Source organism: Neofelis nebulosa, chromosome 3 (assembly GCF_028018385.1).
Source record: "Neofelis nebulosa isolate mNeoNeb1 chromosome 3, mNeoNeb1.pri, whole genome shotgun sequence".
NCBI classification, from domain to species: Eukaryota; Metazoa; Chordata; class Mammalia; order Carnivora; family Felidae; genus Neofelis; species Neofelis nebulosa.
The window spans coordinates 194,029,242-194,037,166 of NC_080784.1; the positions used below are offsets into that span (position 1 = coordinate 194,029,242).

Consider the following 7,925-nt stretch of genomic DNA (forward strand, 5'->3'; position numbering starts at 1 on the left):
ACTGTGAACATTCTGGTGGGTGAACATTTCTTTCTATCTTTTTTCTTCATATACTCACACTTCTCTTATTTTGATTTTAAATATTTGGTCACATAATGTGCACCTGTTTTGCACTCTGCTTTTTTTTCACTTAATGCCATTTAAAATGCTTTTTTTTCCTCATTTGGTGTCATTAAAAATGCTTTGAAAACATCAGTTTTCTATGGTTACATGGTCATCCAATCTTCTGGTTACATCATAAACCCTACTGTTGCATAATTTGCTTCTGTTTTGTTTTTTGTTTTTTCTAGTTGAACATAAGCTAGTGACAATTATCTTTACGTACACATTGCTGCCTGAACTGTTTCATGATTTCCTTCAGGTGGACTGCTAGAAGGAGAATTCCTGGACCGAAGAGTAGAAATCTTTCCCAGACCTTGAAGCATGTGGCCGCATGGCTTCCGTGAAGAGCTGGAACAGTGTACATAGAGCATTTTAAAGCCGAGACCCTTCCTGGAGCAAAGAAGGATTTACCAGCTCTAGAGAGAATCACTTCTGATAAGATTTGGATCAGACTTTCATGTTCTGTAAATCAGACTGATTTTAGGCTTCTCCCACACTCTGTGTGACTTCACCTCTATTCTTCTGCAGTAATTTTAGGAGCAGCACTGGGGGAGATTCCAGACCGTCTCCATGGTGCTCAGAGCAGATAGAAAAGGGGATTCTGTCTACACATGGGACAGAGACGCCAAGAGGTGGGCAGTGTCCTTCTGGGGGGTCCAGCTTCCTGATGGCAGGAGGAGGCCAAGTGAGACACCTCAAGGGAAAGGTGTCATATGGTGGAAGAGTAGAAATTTGCCCTGGAGCGAACCCTTAGAAATTCTAGTTTTTGTTTTAGGGAGAATGGGATTTCCTGGTGTTCGTTACAACAGTACCCATGTTCTCTTTGATTTACTTTCTCATAGACATTTTTGTCTGTTTTATGTATCGGGGGTTCATTTTGTTTGAAAGTGGGCTCTTCTAAGGGCTCTTTCCAATATCAACATTTTCTGATTCTACAGGCAGACATTATTACCCCATTTGGTGGACGGGTGAATTGAAACATGTATAAAGTGATGCAGGGAGTTGCTTTTGCGATGTGGTGGCTAACTGATCTTGGGCAAGTCAGTTAGTCTCCCTGAGCTTTGGTTTTCTCGTTTCTAAAATGGGAATGATAATGCCCACTCGACAGTGTTTATGCAAGTGAGAGCCAAACTCAAGGCCCAGCCTTTGGGAATAAGCATCTAACCTGCATTTGCCAAATGCTGACATCCTTCTTTTCTCCCATGCTGGCCCCACCACGATTCACTTTAACGCATCCTCTTCGGTGGAGGCATAGAAGAGGAAAGAAGTGTGTACTTTAAGGGAACCTTCGGATCTGTTAGAACATGCAGCCTCATTATAGTGATTCTTCTGTAAGAACAATGTTTCTTTTATGGTTTGGGGAAAGATTTTCTTCTTCCATCATGGAACTAAAATCTGGTTGTGTAGAATCTCTTGGAGCCATTGCTTGTACTGCTGCTTTGCTTGACCCTAACATGCTGTGTGATTTTGGGGTTCCATCTTCACCTCTCTGGATCTGGGATTTCTGTAAAATGAGATGGTCAGGTGAGGTGACATTAATGGTCCTTCCAGCTCTGCAGTTTAAAAAATTTTTTAAATGTTTATTTATTTTTGAGAGAGAGACAGAGCATGAACAGGGTGGGGGGGAGGGCAGAAAGAGAGAGAGAGGGAGACGCAGAATTCGAAGCAGGCTCCAGGCTCCGAGCTGTCAGCACAGAGCCCAAGGCTCGAACCCACGAACTGTGAGATCGTGATCTGAGCTAAAGTCAGACGTTTAACCGACTGACCACCCAGGCGCCCCATTTAAACAAATTTTTTTTTCAATCCAGCTCTGCAGTTTTTAAACGCTACAAAGATTTGGGAATAAAAAAACCTTGAAGTATGTTTCTTTTCTGTAGGGAAAAGGATCCAACAAAACCCCCCAAAACTGCCATTTTAAATTGGCCACTTGGGGTCGCCAGCGATCCAAAAGACTGGCTAGGGAAGGAAGGCCCAAACTGTGTGGAGCTTCAGCTAACGGATTCTGGGGGTGGTTTACAAAATTTTCTTTTTGTCTCTCCCTTTAGCTCCAAAATTCACCTGAAGACTTGATTGCATCATTAATATTGAGTGGACCGCAAGCGCGTGCCAGAGACAGTGTTCCCAGCTGGGCCACAGCATCCCGCCCCAAAGGAAAAGACAAAGAAAAAGAAGAAACAGTAATTCTGGAGCTCTGCTGCCTCTGCGTTTGGACTCTAATTCAAGCTGCTACATATCGTGGCTTTGCAATTCCCAGACTTGAAAAGTTAGTTCCACAAAGTGAAACTGCATGGCATAAAACATGCCTTAGGTGATGGAATAAACCTTTGGCTCAAAAATTCTGGGGCACAGAAATATTCTCACTGAAGAGCTTATGAGTGTCTCTGTTGGCAGTTCTCTTGGTGGGCTTTGCTGATGGTCGAGGTGGGGGAAGAGCAGGCTTGGAGGTCCCTGTAGAAATCAGGGAGGGACCACTGAGCAAGAAATAAATGAAATAAAACAAGAATCTAAACAGCTCAGTGTTTGCCCACACCCGGAACAGGGTCCTGGCAGCAGGCTCAGCACAGGCCAGACCCCTCTGTGGAAAGTTGGCTGAACCTCGCCCTCTGGGAGCAAGGAAAAGCGTCTCTCCTGCCAGGAATGCTGTATAAACATCCTTTTCCTACAGGATCCTGTGGCTTGGGGGTCCAGCGGAACGCCAGGAAAGTATCCTAATGGAGACAGATTTTGAACTCCTGCTGTCTTTTTTCAGATCATAAATTACTGTTAATTCTGTTTATACTCTCCCCCTCTCTTCTCTTAATAGTTTTAGAAAAGTAATTGACGACAAAGTGGAGCCCGCAAAGGGTTTAAGGGAGCCTTGCTCCCCTGGCTGAGAAGCAGCCAAGTATTTCCTCATCCTGCACTTTGCTGCAACAAAAGTTAAATATTTATGGACCACAGGTGCCCTTCCTTGCCTCCTGCATACCCTCTAGTGGCTTAGCTGTTCAGGAGCAGGGCGAGGGCTTTCGGTGCTACTTCACAGGGAAGGGTAAGGTTTGCTTGCTTGCTTTCCTCTCCTCTTCCAAATCCAGGAGGGGTGTGTAAGCCCTGTGTGGGCTTTGGGGGTTGGGGAGGAAGTCGCTCAGAAGAAGACCCCGGGATCTGGTAGTTTCTCCTTGCTCAGGCATCATCTTGCTTCATAGTGCACAGCCCCTGGGGGCATTTGCTGCAGTCAGTTCCAGCGTAGGTGCCCCAGCTCAGAATTGGTGGGGTTTGGGTTTAAATCCTACTGAGCTGTTGACTTAATCTCTTAGAGTCTCAGTGTCCCCATTTGTATTTCCCAAGAGGGTGGTGAGGAAAGTTAGATAATGTGTGAAAAGTGACTGCGACCTGGTAAGACCCAGTCCGTGCCGGTTCTTTCTTCCCTCTTGACTCTGCTGTCCAAGATGGTAGCCATCAGCTGCGTGTGGCTCTCGAGTGTTTGAAATATGGTTACTTGCAAATGGTAAGTGCTGTAAACGTAAAATACACATCAGATTTCCAAGACTTTTTCTAATAAAAAATAATTAAAAATATCTTGTTAATAATTTCTTATACGGATTACATGTTGAAATAATACATTAAATAAATGCTAACTAAATACTCTGTAAAGTTAATTTCACCTGCTTCTTTTTATTTTTAAAAGATGTGGCTGTTAGAAAATTAAAAGTTACACATGTGGCTTGTATTCGTGGCTCATATTATATTTCCATCAGACTGCCCTGACCTCGTTCCTAATCCCCCCATCTCTCTGTTCATATTCTTTCCTTTGTTCAAGGCCTTGCTCAAGCTTTATTGTTCTCATGAGGTTCGTTGTCTTTTTGGTTCGTCTCTTCCTTCTCTGAAATCTCCTGGAGGTTTTGTCTTTGGAGAAAGTCATGTAACCTAGGTTTGTAGGGTGACTTGAGCAGGAAAAGCATGTGAAGTGTTTAGCCCAGTGCCTGGCACATTGTAAACACGTGGATACTATGATTGATATTTTTCTTGTTAGTATCACTGGTGTCTGGCCCCCTAGTTCAGCACTGGTTATATGTTATCTTGGATGCTTCTTAATTATTTTCTTATGTGTTTAGTCTTGTGTGTTTATATCCTCTAAGATATAGTGTCTTAGAGGATAGAGACCACATCTTCTATTTCTCCTGGGTCTGTCCATAACCTATAGGACAGTGCTGGACACAATGTCTTCCTCATGACCATTCAGGGACAGAGGCAGAGCCTGCTGACCGACTGACCTGGCATCTTCTTTCTTTTATTCTGTCTGGAATGTCTTCTCTACCTCTCCTTCAATGAGCTCTTTTTTTTTTTTTTTAATTTAATGTTTATTTGTTTTTGAGTGAGAGAGAGAGAGCAGGGGAGGGGCAAAGAGAGGGAGACAGAGGATCTGAAGTGGGCTCTGCATTGACAGCAGGGAGCCTGATGCCGGGCTTGAACACATGAACAATGAGATCATGACCTGAACTGAACTTGGACACTTAACTGACTAAGCTACCCAGGTGCCCCTTCATTGAGCTAACTTACATCCTGAAAAGTGATAATAATGGTCAACACATGTGCTCATCCTGTTCTAAATAGTTGACATATACTAACTGATTTAACTCTCACAACTATCTTTTAAGGTATTATCATTACTCTCATTTTACAGATGAGGAAACTGAGGGCACAGAGAGATTAAGTAACTCATCCAAGTCACACAGTTAATAAGTGGTGGGGGTGGGATTCAAACCCAGGCAGTTTGGTCCCAGAAATCTTGATGCTCTGAATCATCAGGGTCAATGTCGCCTTCATCAGAAGCCCTTCCAAAGCCCTTTTCTGCAGTCTTCTATGTATTATCCCTTTACCTCCTCCATTATACAGTGGCCCCAGGTAAATATCTTTGTCATTGCCCTTGTAACCATGATTGGAATCCCTGGCTTACTTGTTGGTTCTCCTCACTGGCCTGAAATCTCCCTGAGGGTCTCGGTGTCTGATGCCTAGCAAGCCCTCCATGAGTGTCCCAAGGAAGAACGAATGGGGCTTCAGGTTGCAGGTGACAGATTTCTCCAAGGATCCAAAGAGGTGGGACTAAAAGAAGATTTTCCTTTTCTATGCTATCATCCTGTTAATTATGTCATACCATTTATAACAATCTATAACCGTCTTGTTGGCTTTTCTTTACCTGATTAAAAAAACCCTTTCCTCTTCCCAAGAATGAAGGTGAGGAGCTTTTGTGTCTTATTCTCTGTTCTACTCCACTGCCTGCCATTGAATGTATATTCACTAAATATTTGTTGAGTGAATGAATGAATGAATGTATTGAGTGCCTACTAAGTGTTCCAGGCACTGTATATATGTCATGGTTCTTACCTTCACAGGGTTTCTAAGTTTATGGTGTGATGGTGGTGATAGGGAACACAGGGCAAGGACAATGGCAATATAGAGGTAGGGAAAGGATAGGATGTTTGGAGAAGAAAAGGAAAGAGACTCAGTGTGTGGGATGGGGGCGAGTCCAGAACGGGTTTTTGCAGGAAGAAACTCAAAGCACAAAGCTGAAGGAGAGTCAAGAGAGGAGTGATGGGGGAGATGGAGGGGACTCTAGGCAGAGGGAAGGAGGTGTGGAACAGGCAAGGTGATCTGGTGATTTGTGAGCCCACTGGGTGCAGAGTGGAAGGAAGATCTCTGAGAAATGTGCCAGGACACTTGTTGTCTGAGCTCTGCCATTGCTGTACCTTCTCTTCACAAATTCCCGTCTCCGCCCTCCAGCTACTCTTGTCCTCCTTTTCTTCCTTGTTTCTTTCTGGCTCAAATAGTACGTAAAGTCCTTTCATCTACCAACATTTTGTCCCTTGGTTGGGAGACTACCAGCGAATTATGCGATCATAGCTCTTTATGTTTATCTCATGATCTGTGCCTTTGTATCTATTTCTGGAGGAGTCGTCATCTTGGACCCTCATGGTAACTGTCTGAGTTCTCTCGGTTCTCAGTCTAGACCAAAACCTATCAATTATCAGTCCCTTACCTTCATCTTACCACGTGTATTTCCTCTTCTTTGCTCATCCCTACACAGGTGCTTGATCTGCCAACGAATTTCCATCTCTCTCTCTATGTCATTTATTTAAGAACCCCCCCGCCCCAGGCCAAAAGTATCCCATCTGATGAATACTTAAAGGGCAGTAGGATGTAATATTTATACTCAGATCTGTACTGAGAGGCCAAGGGTATTTGGTCTTAGATTTTATACTTTGTGTTTCCTTTGTTGTTGGGACCATCTATTCTGTCTTTGGACAGCTTGAATTATTTGGAAATTTCTTCTCAGGGAGTTTTGATGTGCCTACGCACGGAGTCCATCCATTGGTTCTGGCTCTACAGTTAGGTTCCATGGGGGCCGAATAGCAGAGTAGCTAAGGGCATCTGAACCTTGGCTGTGCTGCGCACATTGCTGGCTTCGGGACCCTGTGCAGGTTACCTCACTGTCTGTGCCTGTGTTTCTCCTCTGCAAAATGGGGCTAATGATAGTGTGAGAACTTCCTAAATGTTAGCTGTTATTATATTTTTACTCTTTGTGGTTAGAGTGAGCAAGAGAAGAGTGGGCTTCCAGTGGCCCCATGAAGTGTAATTTGAACTCACACTTTATGAAATGCCACTTTTGACTCATCTCTCAGAAAAAGGAAAGATACGCTTTTAAGTCAAATGCACACTCCTCCAACTTATTTCTCTAAAGAGATTTGATAGTGTCATTCTGACAGTAAAACTTTAATTTATGTGGCATAGTTTCTTTAAGAAGTTACAACTTTCCTCACACTGTTGAAAGTTCTAAGAAATAAGTGGTAATAGTTGTATTTTTTGCAGAGAGGAAGGGATACCAGCCTAGAGCATTATGCCCTGGGCATATCCAGATATAGTCCAGGCTTCCATCTGGATAATGGCCCTGACTGGGAACTGGCCCCTCACCTGTGAGCCATCACTGACACCCAACTGTGAGACCAATGCCACATCCACCCGTAAGAAAGTGGTATTCTTTGGGAAGAACAAAGTGGAGAGGCAGAGGAAGTGGGATCTTTGCCACCAGGAGAATTTGGGGGGGTTGTAATACCCAAGTCACACAACACTTCCCCTCCCCCAAGTACCATCATTGGGATCCCTTGGAAAGACAGTGGTCAAGTTGGGCTGGGGCACTCAGAAATAGGGAGGTTCTCCTGGAGGGGAAGCCTAGGGGCACCCTGGAGCTTAAGAGACAGGGTCCCATAGCTCCCTAGACTCCTCAACATATGAACTGGGGCGCAGCGTAAACATTTTATTGAGATCTGAACCCAGTGCTTTTGTGCCTAACCATTTTGGAACTCAAAGGGGCAACAAATAAAAAGAAGGAAATGAGCGAGAAAAAGGATGGAATTTGCCTCTGTTTCCCAGCAGGACAAACATCTCAAAGCACCCAAATTGAAACAAATGAGTTAATTACATGTCCTTTAAACTATGTTTATTTACACTTGCTGCCTTCCGAATTTGGGCATTGCAGTCTCCTAAGACTCCTTTGTTCTGGAAGGAATCTGAATTCAAGAGGACAGCTGATTTGTGGGGCTTTAGCCAGAGGAAGTTAGGCTGGGCAAGCAAACCTGGGTGCTGCTGCACTATTTGTTAAAAAATTATATTCTGATTCCTGTTTCTATTTGGCTGTTGGGCAAAACAAATGCATAATTAAGAACTTCACCTTTGACTGTTTAGCTCTCCTTAATTTTTTCTTTTAACACCAATAGGAAATTTCCATTTTCATATAGTAGCATCAAGATACCCTGCTCTATTGAATCAACCAGTAGGTTTTGAAAATAAGC

The 7,925-nt window shown here is 43.7% G+C and overlaps 1 long non-coding RNA gene across 1 annotated transcript; it reads left to right on the top strand.

Moving 5' to 3' along the window:
* The first annotated feature begins 310 nt into the window (after positions 1-310).
* On the top strand, positions 311-2,458 carry LOC131507784 (uncharacterized). Its single transcript, XR_009259700.1, has 2 exons — positions 311-734; positions 2,148-2,458. It is a non-coding gene; the product is annotated as an uncharacterized LOC131507784 (long non-coding RNA).
* Positions 2,459-7,925: the final 5,467 nt, after the last annotated feature.